Source organism: Eutrigla gurnardus (assembly GCF_963514095.1).
Source record: "Eutrigla gurnardus genome assembly, chromosome: 5".
NCBI lineage: Eukaryota > Metazoa > Chordata > Actinopteri > Perciformes > Triglidae > Eutrigla > Eutrigla gurnardus.
The window spans coordinates 27,028,857-27,048,399 of NC_139919.1; the positions used below are offsets into that span (position 1 = coordinate 27,028,857).

Sequence of the window (19,543 nt, forward strand, 5' to 3'; positions counted from 1 at the left end):
CACGACCTCGTGAAATCACAAAATCTATGTCGCCGTGGCAGCTTTTTTTATTTGAGCGCTCACCTGAAGATGAGACGGCCGTTTATTGGACTGACCTCCTCGTCCTTGTGAATCCTCGGCGGGACTGTTAGTGTCTTGATGAAAGGTTACCTCGCGAGTATAAAACACTCAGCTCCTGCAACAACAACTTTATAGAACACCTGTGGGAGCCGGCGTTTTTGTTTTTACGAGCTCATCGGCTGCATGATTTTACATTTTCCAGTTGGCAAAGTGACATATGCTGCAGGAAACAAACAACGAGTCCTCGAGACAACCCCCCCCAACCTCTGGAGCGGCGTGCAGATGGCGAGTCAAAAACCCTGCGACCTTAAATGTCCCGCTAAAACGTCTCATCCACGACTTTTACAAAAAGGAATCTCACATCCGATGATCCTGCCTTTACTGCAAATGCTCCATTACATTTCGCCGTAATCAAAGTCAAAACGATGAGTCAACAACAGTCGTCCCTACGCGTTAATACGCAATTAAATCACTCTTCTTTTTTTTATTTTAAGAGCCTCCAATAATTGCGAAACCATTTGCATGCATTTTGCATAACCAAGCTGGCAGAGGCCGACTTGGAGGAGCGGTTGTTATATATCTCCTCGCGGCGGAGCACCTCCATTCTTTTGGGGGCAGTTGGATTTCTGCAGGAGCCAAGTTTTCATTTTCATGGCCGCATTTACATGCTGTCCTACTGTCGGCCCCTTTGAGTTACATGGGGGGGCTTTATCACCTGAAATAAAGCAGAGATAAATGTTGCTGAGGAGGTGTAAAACACGGCCCCTTCTACAGTATGTATGAGTACCGTGTGTGTGTGTGTGTTATTTAATGCTCTCAGTCTTGAGAGTGTGTGTGTGTGTGTGTGTGTGTGTGTGTGTGTGTGTGTGTGTGTGTGTGTGTGTGTGTGTGTGTGTGTGTGTGTGTGTGTGTGTGTGTGTGTGTGTGTGTAAACTATGAGCATTCTGCAGACTCGGCTCCTCGCGCCGCTCTTTGCGGTTCTGCTGAGGATGCATTTTCGGCTCAGGGCTGCAGGAGGTCAATGTCTGACAGGGCACGTGCACGCTCACGTGCACACACATGTACATTTTTTTTTTTTTACCTTGACATCCTGACATTCACACATGGACACGGCAGCCAGAAAAAGAAGTCTGTTGGTGACGTTACCTATGGTTACCAGAAATCATTAGTTAAGGTCAGTTTTATAACTTCAGCATCGGGAGGGGATGACAGACTCCGTCTATACCACTCCATCAGGCTGTATATATATCTCCATAGCAGTGTGTGTGGGTGCACTGAACCCTTTGAAATGGATCTGCCACATTTGGATGAACTCTGTGTGGAAAATATCTCTCGAAAAACACCTCTTATCCTCTAAACAGAACCGTGCTTATACAATTTGAAAAGTGGAAACACTTTCTCACTGTATTCCCTCTGTCGAGGCCCCCGGATTGTGTTCGCCTGCACCTTTGGTGCCTCTGTTATCTTGTTTGTACTTAAACAGTTTTCACAGACTTGAGCTCCTTTATTTGGGGATGTTTTGGCGAAACCTTTGAATTCCTCCTGAGAGGCTGACTGAAAGAAAAACACAAAACTCCAGAGAATAATCGGGGCAAATCAGAACGCCGTGCGTGGAAATATATGGTAAACACAAACACAATTGTGTACGTGTGTGTGTGTGTGTGTGTGTCTATATGTGAGGTAATGAGTAGCAGTGAAGGGATTTAGAAGAGGCTGATGCACCTTTCTGAATAATTATTTTTCTGGCTAACTTGCTATATTCCTCATAGACAGAAAAAAAGAAATCACTTAATATGCACCTTTTTCATTCTATATACGACGCCGGCTTGATTTCTCACAATATATCTACTTCCATTGGAGCTTCCGCTGGATCGGGATCCAGCGGAGCCACGGTGCATAGTAATAAGAAAAGTGCACAAAAGAAAAACCCCAACCTTTTACAGCTCAGGGATGCAAATGGATTCATCAGAAGACGACCTCATTGGCTCACTTAGAATCAGTTGACAGGGAGGGACAGAAATATTCTGATCATGTAGCACTAGCGTAAGTTATTTCTTCCCCCCCCCTCTCTCTCTTCCTCAGTGATCCGCGTCCCAGCTGACCGTGTCCGTTGCAGACTCACGCTGGTTAACGGAGGACTGCAGCGTCGCCGTGAAACAACACCGGGACATAACTCAACGTTCCAGCGAGGAACCAATTTAATCATACCTGAGGGCTAATTGAGGGGGACGGCAGGGAAACAGCGACACTAGTAAAAAAAAATCCAATAAGGGAAAATAGAAGTGGAGCAATGCTAAACTACCGTTCTTAACAACCTCCTGTTCCCTACAGCGTTGTCTTCTTTACTTCCCACCCATATGAACCAACGTCTGCACCCACGACGAGAAACAGCTCATTTACAAAACCAGGAATTCTAAATTCATCCCGTCTGACGAGAATGTACTTTCTTGTGGCGTTTATTAGCCGAGCTGTTGATGACTAAATGTACGAGGAGAGGATGCAGGCAGGTGGGGAAGCTTTAGGCCCTGAAGAGGACGTTTCTTCTACTCAGCACTTCCTCAGGCCCCTCGGAAACAAACCAGTCCAACACCCAAATACAGGGTTCTTTTCCTGTCTGTTTGTGTTTGGGTCTGAAATAGCGTTTCAGTGGGTGTTCTATTTTCTGTCATGCTTCCATCCATATAGTGCACATCCGTGGTCATGTTGGAGCGATGCAAAGACGTGTACCGGTGAAATGGAAACTGGGATTGAGAAACAACAAGCAGTGATATTCGTTGGGGGGGGGGGGTGAAACGTTGGTGAGGGCTCAGGGAGGTGATGGAGAGGATGATTGAGGAGTTTAAGGGATTTCCCAGTGTGTACTTGTGCCTGAGTGCTGCCTGTGGAGAACGGCATTAAAATACTTCACAATGGTGCATTTAAGTGATTTGATAATTATACGGTGAGGCTTATAATTAAGGTAACAAATCCTGAATATTAATGTTGAAATGTTTTACTTTGCATAGAGATGATGGACATACAGCACAGGCTGAATAAAACATGCACAGATAGAATGTGCTCCCCCAGGCGTTCCTTTAGTTAGCGATGTTTGCTTTGACACACATAAATCTGTGTTTTTCACAGTTTCTAGAAATCAGGGGATGTCACCGAAACTCAAATAAGACGAAGTGTGTTTCGTGTGATTTTGACTGTTGGACCGTTTGAGCACGTCTGTGTTTATTTCCCCCAAAACAGCCAAAGTGCCATCTGTACAGATGTTAGCTGTGAGCTAGTTAGCCGACCGTGTGTGTGTGTGTGTGTGTGTGTGTGTGTGTGTGTGTGTTCAGCTCAGCCCCTGACTGAACTCGGCACTCACCAGAACGCTCCACTTCTTCTCTGTAATATCCGTTCAGCCTCCCTCCTCTCTCCTCTCTCTCGACTCATAAAGCTCCTCGGAGAGGCGGAACATTTCTGATTTGAAATTGAAACACTTTGAACTTAGCAAAGTCTCGTTATTTGCACCGGATTTGGCGTCTGAATTAGAGGAAGGTCCAGACGTCCTGCTTTTCTCCGGGGTCGTCCCCGGTTTTACCCCGCTGGAGGGTCCCGAGTCCCGACAAAATATCTGTGAAACCATCACAGTTTTATATGCAGTCTATATATAAAGCAATAAAATGTTTGTTTTTACTTTTCACTGTTGCCCATAAAGTTGGGATATTTTGTTTTCAGACACAATCCTCTGTTTATTCCTATTTAAATGCATCAGTAATCACTTTGATCTGTGTAATTACCCAGGTTTGTTTGGCGCTATAAAAGACGAGACATCTGCAAATTATTCCAACTTTATGGGCGACCCTGTAAAAACATCCCACGTCTGAATTCAAGACTGGATTAGTCTGCATGCGTCTGTTTCACTCCAAATCCACAGCAAGATCCAAAATCTAATTGATGCTATTTCTTTAGCAGCGTGGCAGCTAACTTTCCCAGCTGCATCAACTAAAAGCAGACTGCCGATTCCTCAAAACTGCCAATAATGTATCGTCTCCGTCCTCCGTTGCCCTGACGAGTTCTTCTATTTTTCATATTACATCTCTTGAGCACTGAAAGGTGCCGTAAATACACCAAGCACACGGCTTCCCATTAACCTCCATGAAGAAAAAAAGGATCCGCTCCATTTTTCTTTGCAAATCCGACACTCTGTGTTCACTTTTCTTTCTTTCTATTTTTTTCTCCCCACAAAGACATTTTCCAGCAGCAGCTTTGGGCTTCTGCATGATCAGTAGCCTACGATGCTTGACAGTGTTGGATTGGAAGCAGGCGGGATCTGTTTCCAGCTCCTCGTAGTAAAACAGCAGGGGGGGGACCGGCAGAAGACAAATAGGAAAAGCATTTTAATTGAAAAATTGGATTTAATGACTTCTCTGGAAATTTCCCACTTTGCAAAGTCGTCCAGTTGGCCAGATCAGTGACAATGCTAACATGCTGTTCACCATATTCACCATCTTAGCTTAGCTTGTTAGCATGCCAACATCGACTGATTAGCAGTAATCACTAAGGCTGCTGACGAGCACACCTGAGGCTGGTGTTTTACTTTATCTGGAACATGAATAGTTTCATGGTAATCTGTATTGTCGTGATATTTCAGTCGTGGGCCCACCATCACTATAGATCCCGCCGCCAGCAAGGCTAAAAATGGAAAGTTGCTCATACATCTTTAAATACAATTTGTTTGTTTATATATATATATATATATATATATACTCCAAGACTTTGATCATTTTGCCGTACACACTAAGACACATCTGCATCATAAACACACGGATACCCCATGGACCATAGACACCATGGACACGAACTTTTGGGAAAAAAAACAAAACAAGTGAGTTGTCTCTCGACTAAAGCAGAACCAAATAAAAAGAAACATTTGAGAGGTTATTGGGAGGACACTGGTGAATTCAGCGCTTTTGTTGTTTTGTAGTGGTTTACTAACTCTTTTTTTTTTTTGTAGGCAACAACTATCCCTGCAAGTCGTTTGTCCAGGGGAGTTCTCATATTTTATTCACATCAAGACAACATTGGCTGTTTTCACAGGAAGGAGTAGCAATATGTTGCAAAACTATGCTTGAAGATATCCAGGGGGATAAAGTGTCTGCATTCATCAAGTTTGTCAAAACTTGCCACGGTAGTCGGCGAGAGCAGCTTGCTTGGCGCTCCCGCCGAGCTACAATGTCATCCTGATGCATTAATCGTCTGCTTTCTGCGGGAGAGACGGAGGGAAGTGGATGAGTATATCGAACAGTAAGGGACAGTAATTGAACCCCACTGTTATTGATTCAACCAGAGTATCACTAGGGGAGAGTTGCAGCCAAGATCATTTGTCTGTAAGACTCTGATTAGCATTTACTGTGCTAATAGCGGGCGTATATGTTTCTCTTATTATCACTCTGAGCTTTTATTCTCCTTCCCCGTCTCTCCGTCTGCCTCACATGGCTCCTTTCCACTCCACGTAATGTACAGTAAAGTACTTCCTCTTCCTCTTCCACCTCCCAGCTCACGTCTTCTCTTTTGCCCTTTATCTTGCTGCCTTCAGCGGAAGCCGGCACCCCACAGAACCTTTCTGCTCTCCCACCCTGTGTGTCTAATTCCCTCGGGACTACTGAGAGCATATAATATGCTTTGCGAGGGGTGCACCACTTCTTTCTCCAGCAGCAGTAAAGTCGTGTTTCTCTCGCTGGGCCTGAAGCCAAAAGGCCATCGCCGGTGTTTTACAGCGAACTGCCGTTGGAAGGGGAGCGAGGTGGAACTGCAGCGACGGCACTTTCCCACCTTAGTCCCCTGGCCTCCTCGCCCTCCCCCCCCTCCCCTCCTGGGGATCCGTGAAGATAAGGATTGAACATCTCCGGATGCCACTTTGCATAAATGTTTAATAGCAGGGAAAACATTAGCATCAGTAATTAAAGCAGTAATTTAAGCCTAGGCGCCATCAACAGGCGAGCTGCTTCCACGCTGGAATAACACCACTGAAACACAGTAATTAGCTTTGCGTTGATTGGATGGGAGTCTGGGTTCAGAGTGTGTGTGTGTGTGTCTATATGTGGACTTCTGCATGCACATTACAAAGGAGGGCCTACTTTCTTCCGTGTTTGCCTGCCTTCTTTGCCGGAGAGCGTTTGGCAAATAGCTTGCGCTGGCACTTGATACACGATTGATCCGCTACTCCTCCCTGAACGGCGTACTCCAGATTGATTGGGAGGGACTGTACGCACACACACACACACACACACACACACACACACACACACACACACACCCGTCGAAAATGGCATTTGACATTGGTTTGGACAGTGTTTAACATTGGCCCCGAGGAGGTCAAATATTGTCTAGGACTTCCCCACGGAAAGCCGATGTTGTCCTATGTCATCATCCATGTCCTGTGAGCCGCTGCCTCCCTCTAATTCCCCCTAAACTCTAGACTCTAACCTTTCTATCTGTCTGGGACCTCTGGGACAGTACCCTGCATTCTTTTTCATTAAAGTGCTATGATAGCAATATGGCTGTGAGGGGGGATGATATGTTTTGCTTTTTTCCGCTGGCATCAAAAATCGTTAGGAGGTGCAAGGAGGTCAGCCTGGCTCGTATCTGGCTTTTAATGGCTCCTTAAAGCGAGGCCCCAGGGATGGGTGTACACACAAACACACACACACACATGCACGCACACACACACACTGCAGGGTGTCTGAAACCAAGCCAAGACCTTGCCATCATCCCCCCCCCCCCATCTTCTCTCTTTATTTCACTCTTTTTGTCTCATTCTCTCCATCTCTCTAGCCAAATCGCTGCAGCCTTTGATGTATTGCAGAAGACTATTGCTGAAGCATCAGCGCTATTATATTCTAACTCATCCTTGGCTCGGCTTGAATCTGCACTCATGATTGTTTCTTCATTTCAAAAAAAAAAAAAACGTGCGTTTGTTTCATTCAAGGTGCGTTTTTCACATCGAAATAAATTCCTCATTCATGCAACAACACGGTTAAACTCGTGACCTTTTAACCTTTTGGAGCACTTTTTCACTCGTGGCGGCTCCCCCCCCTCCCACCACCACCACCACCCCGCCGCGTCTTCTCAGCGTGCAGATAGAGTTTCTGTGCAGTTTAATTAAGCGTATTGAGTTTGCATCAGCAGTGGGGTGTTATATGGCCAGCTGGAGACGCGCACACGCTCCGACATCGACATGCGCGCATGCTCACAACCCGAGAACTCCCATCCGTCCCAGCTGACAGCTTGTTAATTGCCAGGGGGTTAACTGGAAGTGGTCGTGTAATTGCATCAGAGTTTTAATTTACCCCGGCGTCTTATTTATTTTCCTTGCCGGAAGATTTTAAAGCGGCATTAATCGTGCGGGTGCGTCCGGGTCGACAGGCTGGATGTCAGACCAGGGCCCGGTCCAGACTACCTGTAGATCCCTCCGCGTAAGAAGAAAACTACCTCCCCTCCGTGACATGGAATCTAATCCGCATACGTTTGAGGCAGAATATTTCAAGTTTATTGAAAAGGATGATAATAATTGAGTCGCTGTGATGTTCTTCAACACTTCAGGGTCTTTTCTTCACATACTGCTACTGTGCTTTATAATCTATGGCAGTGATGGATGACGAGCCTCCGCATGGCAACACCAATGCTTTGTACAGCTACAGACTGTTCTGAAAAAATACTGAATATCGCTGCTTATGAGACCTTGATGCTTGAATACGTGGCATTTTATGACTGCATTGACTTATTCTTCTTTGCCTTTTTTTTTTTTTTTCTCGCGTCTGACCTCGGGGAAACGGCGAGGCAGGAAGGCCTTGGTAATCAAATTTGACAGGGACGAAACTTAAAAGCTCTGCTGCAGTATAGCCTTTAGTTCAAGGCTTTGAGAAGGAAGAAAGAGGGGGGCTTTAATACCTATGAAACACACGATCCATCTGACCACGGCTTTGAAAAAAATGACTGCATTAATTATAAAATTATAGAATGTGTTTAAAGTAAAAGGCTTTTTTTTTTATGTTGAAGACATTTCTTTGCATCTCTCTCTCCGTGCGCGAGTGTTTGTTCACATTGTACATCAGAATTAATCTGGCCTGCCAGATGGTTCGCTACACAGAACCATCTGAGAAGCTGTCACTGGAATCTGTTTGGAAAAGGGCAGGTACTCTCAAAAAAAATAAAATACATGGCAGATGACTGGATGAACCATCTGTCAATCAAACTATTATCAAAGCCGGTCGAGGGGAGAAGATTAAATACATCCATTGAGGAAAGCCTTTTTTATTTTTCTCCAATTCTGATATAACTGATACTATTTCAGCATCTTTGCTAACTTCTTCGGGAAACTTTCGGCACCTTTGTCACCTCGCTTGCACCTAAGTCCCGCCCCTTCTTGCCAGTCGCTCCTCACAGGACGCCGATTGGTCCGTGATCTAGCTTAGCGGACACAAACGCATTACTAAAATGCCTGACGAGACGGATTTTTGATGTGATATGTGATCTCGTGACATCGCGAGAATCCAGCCGACTTGCAAGGTGACATCAGAATGACACTCGGTTAGGAAGGTCAGGAAATGGGATAAATCCTCAGCAGCAATCCAAATCTGCAGCTTGATGCCTTATCTTTATCTATCCGACCCCCTACCAGGCCTCGACACACACACACACACACACACACACACACACACACACACACACACACACACACACACACACACACACACACACACACACACACACGTGCACACACTCCCATGAGCTCATCCATCCATCTCCTTGACATGATTGTTCCTCTCTTGTTACTTTATGTTCTAATCCATCAGCTATGAGTAAAACGGCAATTACACCCGGCCATCGATGCAGCCAGCAGACAGAGTCAGAATTATGGCATGGTGCATTACTGCAAATTGCTATTAAAGTTCCCTTTTTTTTCCCTCTAGAGCATGGGGAGCAAGTGGAGAGTAATGGACACTCATAATAAGGCACATCATTAGGATAGATTTAGTCATCTCACGCTTTTAATTGCAGCCTGCACATTTTCAATACATGCAAGGGTATCCTCCCGGAGTTTGAGTTGTGGTTTTTCTTCTCCGTGGCCACTTTGCAGTCAGAGATCTCAATTTGTCTTGAGCGACTGTGCCTACTTTTATCACTACTTTTTCTTTTTTTTCTTCCTCTCGTAAAGTTATTTGCAGTCAACCAACAGCAGCTGGGGTGCATCGATGCCAATTTGCAAACTGACTGTTAATGATCTCGTCTGGACTAATGCACACTAAAAGGTGAAGCTGCAACGTGAAATATGGCTTTTTAGCTTTTGATACATCAGAGTGATGCATGAAACTCCGCGAGAACAGTCCTCCCGAATTCAATTACTTAATGAGCGAAGGAGTAACCTGCTAGCGTCACGCGTAGACGGGAATAGACGTATCCGGTAAAAAAAAAAAAAAAAGAAGAAGAGGGGAGTGATGGAGGATACATGGAGAGAAAGGTGGAGTGATGAGTGGTGTCCTATAAGCCGGTGCTGGAGGAGATGGATGGTGTGTGTGTGTGTGTGTGTGTGTGTGTGTGTGTGTGTGTGTGTGTGTGTGTGTGTGTGTGTGTGTGTGTGTGTGTGTGTGTGTGTGTGTGTGTGTGTGTGTGTGTGTGTGTGTGTGTGTGTGTGTGGTGGAGTTGTCCTTGGTGTGGTGCTGATTGTGTATGAGGTGGTGCTCAGCAGGACAGATGGTGCTGGTGGGCAGATGAGTGAATGATGATGTTTCACCACGGTGCAGTAATTACCTGCTCCTAGGTTCGCATGGCCGCATGCATGCGTGCATATGGATGCTCGTGCACACACACACACACACACACACACACGTTCATGCATGCCCTCATGAATCTTCACATACACGTAACATATACAGTGAGCACCTTTTGAAAGGCTGAATCTTTGCACCTGCTTGTGAAATCGCCGCTCTGAAATGAGGCCGCGTGGTTATTTTTATTCCCGGAGCACTAGGAAGTGCTACTTAATGAATCCTGCAGTTGAAGTTCGGTGTTTGAAAAAAAAAAAAAAAAAAAAAAGTCTTCACACCCGTGGGGTCAACACGGCATTAACCGAACAGACAGAATACATAATGATCTAAATCCACTTCTCGGGCAGGGGAACATAAAATTTAGATTTTCAAATACTATTCGACACGTGTCGAGAGATTATTGCATCAGTGAAGTTGCTGGTATCAGAGTGTGATGGGCCTTTGCTCTTTTCACGTCACGTACGATGAGTGTATGCAAACCGTGCATGTGCTACACATATTAAAAGGCCAGTACATAATCTATGACGGGGATTTCTATACACGGCCATGCCTCAAGGAATCGAAAAACGTTCACTCACCGTCCGAATTCTCATAATATTGACATGTAAACGTAACTTATATATATATAGGTACGTCAAATGACTGATAATGTTCAATCTCTTCGGTTCTGAAAAGTGAAGCCAAATCTAATGTGCCTTAAACTTGCATTCTCTCTACTGTCCATCAGGGGGCGACGCCTCTAGTTGCTAAAGGAGTCTGATTTCATGGATCAATGAGAAAATAATGCTCCTTATTCTCATTATTATTATTATTATTATTATTACCTCAGTAAACATTGTGAATATGAGTTTATGGTCACAATCTCTAGTTTAGAGTTTTCTTCAATAGAGCATGATGTTCATTTAGTGAATTATGGTCCATTTAGAGTCCAATAGACCTTAAAGCAGGGGCTGCTTTAAGGCGGGGCCTTGTGATTGACAGGTCGCTAACACAGTCTCACACGCTACCAATGCAATTTACTACTAAGATTTAACACTTAGCCATACAGTCTATCATCCTTGATTCATTTAGCCATCAACGAAAAGATCAGTCCGTGCAGGTTTGAACAATTTGTCATTTTCGTTGAAAAAATGTATTTACAAAATATATTATAAAAAGCATCTCTCTGGCCAACAGCTCCTGACAAGACATCCATAGATCAGCAACTTTTAATTTTCAGCACTCTGAAGGCAGCATCATTCGTCAGGCCAACATGGTCAGTCCATCTGCAAATCATTCTTCATTGTGTGGAAGTGAAATTGTAGAAAACTTAATTTATTACCACTGACAGTCAGCAGTCTATGATAAGACTAGCAAACAGCCTTTTTTCTTTTGTGTGTGTGTGTGTGTGTGTGTGTGTGTGTGTGTGTGTGTGTGGACTCTGAAGTGTGAAACTTCAGATGTCCAGTCCTGCCCTGCTCTTCTTCTCTCAGTCTTGTCCTGCGAACAGATAAAGGGATTTTCTTTCTTTAAGAATAACCTTTGCTCTATCTATTAATGTATTTCTTCACTGACTTACTTACCGCGGCACAACAGAATATAGCTTTCCCCCTTTTTAATAAATGGGGTCTAACAGCACCCGGGGCCAGAGATGCACACACTTAGGAAGGGGGAGGGGCTATATCCCTAAATGATTAATGCGCAACCATCTAAACTTCCCATAACAGTTTTTTAAGAGGCACCAAAGTGTGTCAGAACACGATCGGTCACGCAGGCTATCAACCATCATGACAAGTCGGCAAATTGCAACATGCCAGACATTTTCTTTCTCCAGCTGCAGATGCATTCTGTCCTCGACTTGTATAACTACTGCAAAATGTTGAAATAATATATTATTTACCCCCGTTGTGTATTCAGCACTAATGGTGCCTTGTTGCTACTTTATATTATTTATTTACTGTATAACTTCCTGTCAGCTCATTTGCATATAGTTATATTGGTGTAGTTTGACACTCATTTGTCACTGGTGTATACTTTTGACACGTAACCCACCAAAATATTTCTAAACTGTACTATAGATTAAAAAAGTGCTGGCACATGCAGAAAGTAGGTCTTTAAAAGGTTGTGCCTTTTCTATGATCAATATGTCACATTTATAACAGCTGACTGACTATCAAAGTTGCTATTATGGTGATGGATTTTTTGGTGGAATTTTTATTAAATCTCTTGGTTGAGCTGGATTTAAGGGGGAACTCTTAATCCAACGCTGCACACATCAGTCCCTCTGCTCTTTGAAGAGTATTCTGTTTCTAAGTTGCAAAAAAACTTTGGAATAAGCTCTGGAGCTTGGATTGGCATGACTTCTCCCATTTCTGTGAAACACCATGCATATTTATATATCTGAAGAAGAAAAAATGTATCAATATATTTATATGGACAAAAGATCCAGTGACTCCCTGGGAAAGTTTCGGCGCCTTTTAGCAAATTGTTTTGGTTTAGTCAACCTCACTATTTTTAGTGGAGAAGCTCAACAAAATCTAACGTCTACCATTGAACCTCAGACACGTAAAGTTTGCATTAACTAAACGCAGTATTTTTGCAGTTAATAAGCAAAATATCTTCCTCACAAGTTGGTGGAGACCAAAACCGAGCTAAAAGGAGAGTTCACGACTTTCTAATGCTGCTCAGTGTCTAACAATAGAGATGCCAACGCTGGGTTTGCAGCTGGTTGCCTCAAGTGGCCCCAATACAATCAATTCATGCTTTATAAAAAATAGCAGAACTCCATTGTCATGTCAGTATTTCAATAGCGATGATGTGATTGCAGCACCTTCCGTCAATTAAATCGTGTAGCTATACAGACCGGTCACCTACGATACCCCCACACATCAATTAGGGGCTGGTGTACGCACCTCGGCTACAGTACCGATGCGAGGCAGTGCATCATCCGCAGGTCACCGGTTAGCTATTCTACATTCTGCGGCTGTCGTCTCCCGGTCCAGACAGAAGCCACTTCATCAAAATCAGCTGCTGGAAAGTCACACAAATTGCCCACAGGAACCTACTACGGAGCTTGAAATAGCAATCAATTCCGCCGCTATCACAGCTGATGTCATACGCAGTAAACACTGCCGTGCATAGCTTATGCTAATGACTGCGAGTGGGAGGAGGAGAGAGATGGTCCTCGGATGATAACGTCCTTTATTGTGGTTGGTTAAGTGATGAGTGCCGGTTGCGAGGTGTCCAATAAATTTGCCCTTGGGACACGACGGTAGACTTTCATCAGTAGATCACTTGTAATAGTGATCCACGCAGCTGTTTATAGATCACAGGATTATGGCTTTCTATTGCAATGCATAGAAAAGACCTCGAGGACTTGTTTTTTCCTCTTCAAAACATCTTAAAGACAACAGATTACACCGAATGTGCCTTTGGAGATTTCTAACATGAGCAGCGATTGCCATCATGTCCCGAGACATTTTTTTTTTTTTAAATCTCTGAACATTATTTTTAAACTTATGGCAATCTCACATCATTAACAAGATCTCTCACTTTCATGGCTCTTTGCAAGTTTCTTGGCAGCGGCGGTTCTAATAGGATTTTGAATCTTTTGCTAGTCCGGGTCTCAGCATATGAAAGGAGGAGGAGATAAAATGGAATTTTTTTTTTCTCACAAGGATTTTTTTTTTCGTTTTTGAAACACGAGAAAAATGAAGTCTGGCTGTCAGGATGTTTGTGATTAGGCTTAAATGGGAATGAAACAATGTGAGACTTTGAGCCAGCCGAGGCAATGACCTGTCAACAAGCTAGGCTGCGGTGTGCAGCTGCAGCCTCCTCTGATCCTCCCCCACTTCCCTCCCCGTCTCCTCTCGCTCTCAGGGGGGACGTATCCTCCTCTCAAAGGCCACTGCGTCACTCGCTTGACGCGTGCTATTTCCAGGAGGGAAGAAAGGGAGGAAAGTTTGTTCCTCCCTCTGATTTCCGCCTCTTTTCATCTCCGCTTCTCTCATCCCCTGCAGGGCCTCGTAGTGTCGGCGGACTTGTTGCAGATACATACCATGCTCTCTCGTCGACACAACACAACTTATATCTTCCAGCGGCATCACAGGCGGCTCCCAGGAAGATACCTCAAGGCGCCTCTGTTGCCGCCGAGCGAAAGTGGTTTGTCGGATGAAAGCGAGTGCACCGCCTGCGTTTAAGGCACAAGCATGCGGGAGGGCAATTTATCCGTTCTCGACAGCGGTTTTATTCCCAACCTGTTCCTTAACTATACATTCAGATACTTTTCTTCAATCAGAAACACAATCGTGTGCTATGGATGCGGAGGAAACGCCGCTGCCCACATTGATTTCCTTCCCGGTTACCCTAAAGTAGATCTTTTCGTCGATGCCTCAAAATCTTAAAGTGGATTTTTTTTCCAGCTGCTCCTCAGATCTTGTCTTCTTGTATTTGTGGAGAAAAAGCTCCCCCGAAGTCTTGTTTCGCCGTGAAACAAATACACAACATCGTACACACTAACAGGTGGGACATGCACGGGGGTGGGGATGCAGAATGGAGGGATGCTAAAGTGCAGTAGAGGTGTGTGTGACTCTGTGCCTCCTCCCAGACTGATCTGTAGCTAAAGTGGCAGGTCTGATCTTGTAAAGGTCAGCCATGACATCAGGACTAGCTGCTTTGGGCTTGATGCATATTGGTGCTGATAGCTGCACCACTGGTGGAAACCCCATCCTCTATTTCCCTCTTTCTTTCCGTCCTTTTCTTTCTTTCTCCAACACAGACGCACACAAATAAGGACACAAGCGTGTGCATAAGTAAGCCTCGGGTATTTAGTGTTTCTGAAAAGGTCAGTCCCACTCATTCACTCTCTTCACTGACCGGTGGAAGTGTGCGATAAAAGCTTTCATGATGTCCCGCCATGCAGCAGGAAGAGTGTGTGTGTGTGTGTGTGTGTGTGTGGCATTCAGGCTCTTTTCAATGGAAGAGGAGTTAGAGACAGACTTGTATTCCTTATTTCCATCCGTACAACAGAGTCATAGCGATACTCGGCTTCTTTTCTCCAGCAGAAATCCATTTTTCAGTCATGAATAAATTCCCGTCCTTTCAAATTTTCTCTCCCCCCGATTAATGTTAAGCCACCACGAGTGCCTGCCTTTCGTCGGTGGGCTTTTCGTGTGAAATATTCAGTATAAAAGAGATCAATCAGGGGGAGACAAATGAGATGTAGTGACTCTTCCAACCAGAGTGAGGCAGCGATGAGCCAAATAGTCGGCTATAAAATCCACACTGAAGGCGAAGAAGGAGGAGGAGGAGGAGGAGGTGGTGAACTGCTGCTTTGGAAAAACAGAAATGGGGGAGAAAATGGGATTACTTGGTGGATGCAAAGTTCAGATCTGCAAATTGGTGAGTGGCATGACTCTTTGTTTTTTCTTTGTGCTTAACCATGTGAAAGCTGTTGTTGCAGGCTGGAGGTAATTTCACCCTCCTCATTGTTTTAACTGGCCTTAATTAGTAACTTTGATTTAAGCTGAACCTGCTCATAGTGCTGCCACGTGTTCATAGTGACCTCAGTATGACAGACTAGCTCTTTTCCATGCTAAGCTAACTGCTGCTCTCATTAAATAAATAGTTATTTCCCCCCAAAATCTCCAACTTTTTCTTTCCCTGTATTTTTCAGTAGATGAGTCGTGTTAAGGATCTTAATCAGAGGAAATGCCTGTTTTCTGGTGTGTACTAACTCATTTCACCCTTAATAACTCGAGGGCCCACAAGCTTTATATTGAGAGGGGACATGCAAACACATGTTTCCCATTGTTGACCTTAAGTACCCTCAGGCTTCGTCCCCCTGGCCTGCTATATTTGTCCCGTGCATCTCCACAAACAGCCGCATCTTCCTCCAATCAAATTAAGCCACAAAAAGCAGAGTGGAGAAGTCGAGGGCCTTTTTGTTAATGTTAAGTACCTTTTTTTATTTTTTTCCCCCACCAGGGGCCTCCGAAGCTCCGACTGCTCTAATGTCAGACAGAGACCGACTGAACGGACTGACTGTACTTCACCATGGCAACAGCACTCATCAAGAATTACCCAGGATGCTTGTTGCTTTAATGTGACTTTTTTTTCCCCCTCAGAAGTTGCCAGCCGCTGAGAGGTTTATTCCCCTTTTGTTTTTATGCTTTTGCCGAGAATGATGAAATTTAGAGACATTTTTGCTTAACCTTCACAAACTATGATGCAGAGACGGCTGCTGCCATGCATTTTTTTTTTTTTTTTTTTTAAAGAAAGCTGTGTCTATCTCCCTTTCCCTCTCTGCCGGCCCGTGTCATGATGAAGGCTCTGTCACTCCATCCTTATTACCAGAAGAGAGGTCAGTGCAAGTTTACACTCACATCACTCAGACTGTGACAGCGGCAGCACTCTCCGAGAGGGGAGGAGAAAAGGAAGAGTCGTGTGGAGAGAAGAAGAGAAATGATTCCAGTTTTTATTGGGCCGGCATCCATCGAAGCAGCCCCGTCTCCCACCGACGGCCATTGTTGGTGTCAACCGGAGGAGCCGGTCAACCAGCCGAGTCTCGTCTGTGTTCGTCTGCCATTTAGTGAGATGTGGAGAGGAGGAACGAGAGCGGTGCGCCGCATATCACAGGACCAAGCTTCTGTGTCCAGAATACCAAAAAAAAACACCCGCAAGCAGTGAAAGGAAGGGTCTCCCGGATGCTCTACACTATTTGTTGTTACCCCCAAACTTCTGAGAGCATTGATTTCCAAGAAACTGGATGTGGGGAGCCGTGTTTTTCCACTTTACCTTTTCAAGTGTTTGTTTGAAGCGTGGCTATTGAAATCCTTCCTCTGCTGCTATTTCCAGCACACCTGGAGGGCATTCAGGCGCTGCTGTTGAACATATGTTCAGCTGCTAACCAGGTTTTTTTTTTTTACTTTCTCCATTTGATCAATGGCTTCTTTATTCAACATGGCTCAGATTTCACTCCTCTCTCCAGGACTTGCCCTCCATCCCTCTTTACTTTTGACTTTCTTTCCCCTTAAGTTACTCTGCTTTCCCCCACGTTCTTTAACCATCTGTAGGAGAAGGGCAGCTCCGCTGAGATACCTGCGCCCAGGTTTCTCTTTCATCTCCCCAGGTAACCACACCTCCTCCTTACCTTCCTCTGTCCTCCTCCTCCTCCTCCTCCTCTTTTCCCTCCGTTTGAAAGGTATAAGCCACAAAAGAGAGTCATAGTGCAGCGCAGAGGTCCTCCGCTCGCCTGAAGAGAAATGCAGGATAGGGAAAGGCCAAAACTTTGTTTTATTATTGACATAATCCTAAAAGCTCGCGCCTGTGAAGCCAGATCAATTTTCTGCACCTTATCCTATTATTAAAAGCCGGCCTGAGGGCGAAGGACACCTGATCTTACAAGGAGAAACAGAAGGGGAGAGAGAAACACACAGCGAGAAAGGACGGAGGCATAGAAACACAAACCCCGCTCTCCTGCCAGCTCCGGCTGATAAAACAAGCATCTAGTATGAATTTGATTTCTTTTTTTTCTTTTTCCAGCATTGTCATTAATAGATGAGCTAGCCGGGGCCGGGGTTGCGGCCCGCGGAGCCGGCAGACCTGCTGTAATACTCACGGACAGGAGTGAAGATAGAGACAATCACGGCTGCTATGAACAACACTTCATCACTGTCACGTTTGGGCAGAATTCAATTTGCAGATGTCGAACCCCCCCTCCTCCCCCGTCTTCCTCCACGCTGCGTCTGGGTTGTGCACGGGAAAAAAACCCCACCACACACATACACGAATGGTGCACGCTGGCTTATTGTGTGCTTCTTACAGTACAAAGCTTTATCAGGCAGAGATAAGTGTGTTGTTCAGAATAGTCCGGGGGTGGAAAAGGAGGAGGGAGGGGATTGAAGAGGTAGAGGAGGTGCACTTCAAACCGTTTCCGGTCCATACATATGATCATTGTGCTGGTTTTATATATCTCTCTATATATATATATATTGTGAGGGGCTGAATCACTCACATTTATAGGATGAGTAATTTAAACTTCAAATTAAATCCCGGTGCTAAAAAAATGAAAAACAAAACGTTTAAAAAAAAAAAAAACCTCCTTGAAATCCCGCGATGCACAATGTGTAATCAGTAATCAGGGGGATCTTTCACTGCAGGCTGTGAAAGCGGTTTAGCGTGCATTTTTCCCCAACAACAATAAAAAGAAAGGATTTATGATTTTTCTTAATACTTTGATTTAGTAGACTGTGGGGGAAAATTGCCGACCAGGAGCCCTACCGAGCACAAGAAAAAAGAAATCACCCATCCTGCAATTAGCATAAATGATGGAAAGTCTAATCAACCGACGGCAAATTATGATGTGACACTAGATGAGCAGAAGCGTCAGTTAAGGATGTGTTGTGGCGCGCAGACATGTCGGCCATGTTAACAATACCTGTCAGCCGCACGCCGGAGAGCGTATTGATGTTTCCTGCGCTTCACTATTTAGTTGCTTGTTGTGATTACTGCTCCTCCGCTGACGGCGGCTGCCTTTAATATTGATACGCTCCCCGAAAAAAGACATTTGAGAAGAACGCCAGGGAGATGTGACACATTATCAACTTTGAATCTGTTACTTTTTTTTATTGGACAGGGTGCTCTAATTAAAATGTTTAAGATTGCAGCTCCCTCAGATTTCAGTGTAATTAGTCTGTACATGAGAAGGAATGAAATATTCACTGGGCGCCTACAGGTACGTTGGAGGAAGGGGGCAAATTTGTATTCATGGGGGAGGAAGGGGGGGGTGTGCATCTGAATTACACTAAGTACATTAAAAATGACCTGGTACATATTAAATAATTACAGGGTGCAGAAGGGACCGCTTTGCTTCACAGCCCACACACACACACACACTTTCTCACACACCTTCATTCACTTTAAAAACACAAACATAACTATTTTATCGCGGTCGCCATAACAACGAATCATCTCCGTATAGCTGACATTGTTTATCACAGGTGCAAAGGCATTAAGTGGAAGAGACTAAAGTAATTGGATCGAGTTTGTTTTTTTGAGGATTTAAAAGGTGTGTTTTTATGTCTAGAGAAACTATTAAAATTATAAATGCAAAGCTTAAAACGGAGCTGGCCAAATTCATGCATACATGAGTCATCTCATTAGACGGATAATAAAAGTGGCAAGGCTGCAAAAGCTGCACGAATAAAATCACAAAAAGACATAATAAATGAAGATCTTATTATTGTATATTTTTATTGCAAATTTGTGTTATTTTATTGTTATTTGAAAGAGTGGACCAGACAGGAAAACTCACGGGTTGTAATTCTAAATACGACAGCGCTCCAAAACCCCCCCCAAAAGCACATTCCTCCCACCCGACCCGCGAGATTGTAAAATCATTACGTTGAGAAAAGTTCACATCGCTCCGTGGCGTCTTTTCATAATTTATCGCACACAATGGATTGTTTTCCTGTCTGCGGATTGACACAGTAATGGCCGCGCTGTGATGTATTTGACCACTTTGCTTCTTACTTTCAAATCACCGCACATAATACGCCGTGATTACGCCAGCCAAGCTGCTAACCACTGCAAATATTTCCTCTAAAGAATAGCGGCTGTTTGAACCCCTTTCAGCCAAACACAAATGGAATCGATTAATAATTGTCTTTTTTTTTCTCCTTCTCCTTCTGCCCCTCTAACAATGA

General features: G+C 44.4%; 1 long non-coding RNA gene across 1 annotated transcript in view; it reads left to right on the forward strand.

Moving 5' to 3' along the window:
- Positions 1–15,147: 15,147 nt before the first annotated feature.
- LOC311013695 overlaps positions 15,148–19,543 on the forward strand; it is a 54,637-nt gene continuing 50,241 nt past the window's right edge. Inside the window, exon 1 of the long non-coding RNA XR_014597179.1 lies at positions 15,148–15,239. This is a non-coding gene — a long non-coding RNA (uncharacterized lncRNA). The remainder of the gene's footprint in view (positions 15,240–19,543) is intronic.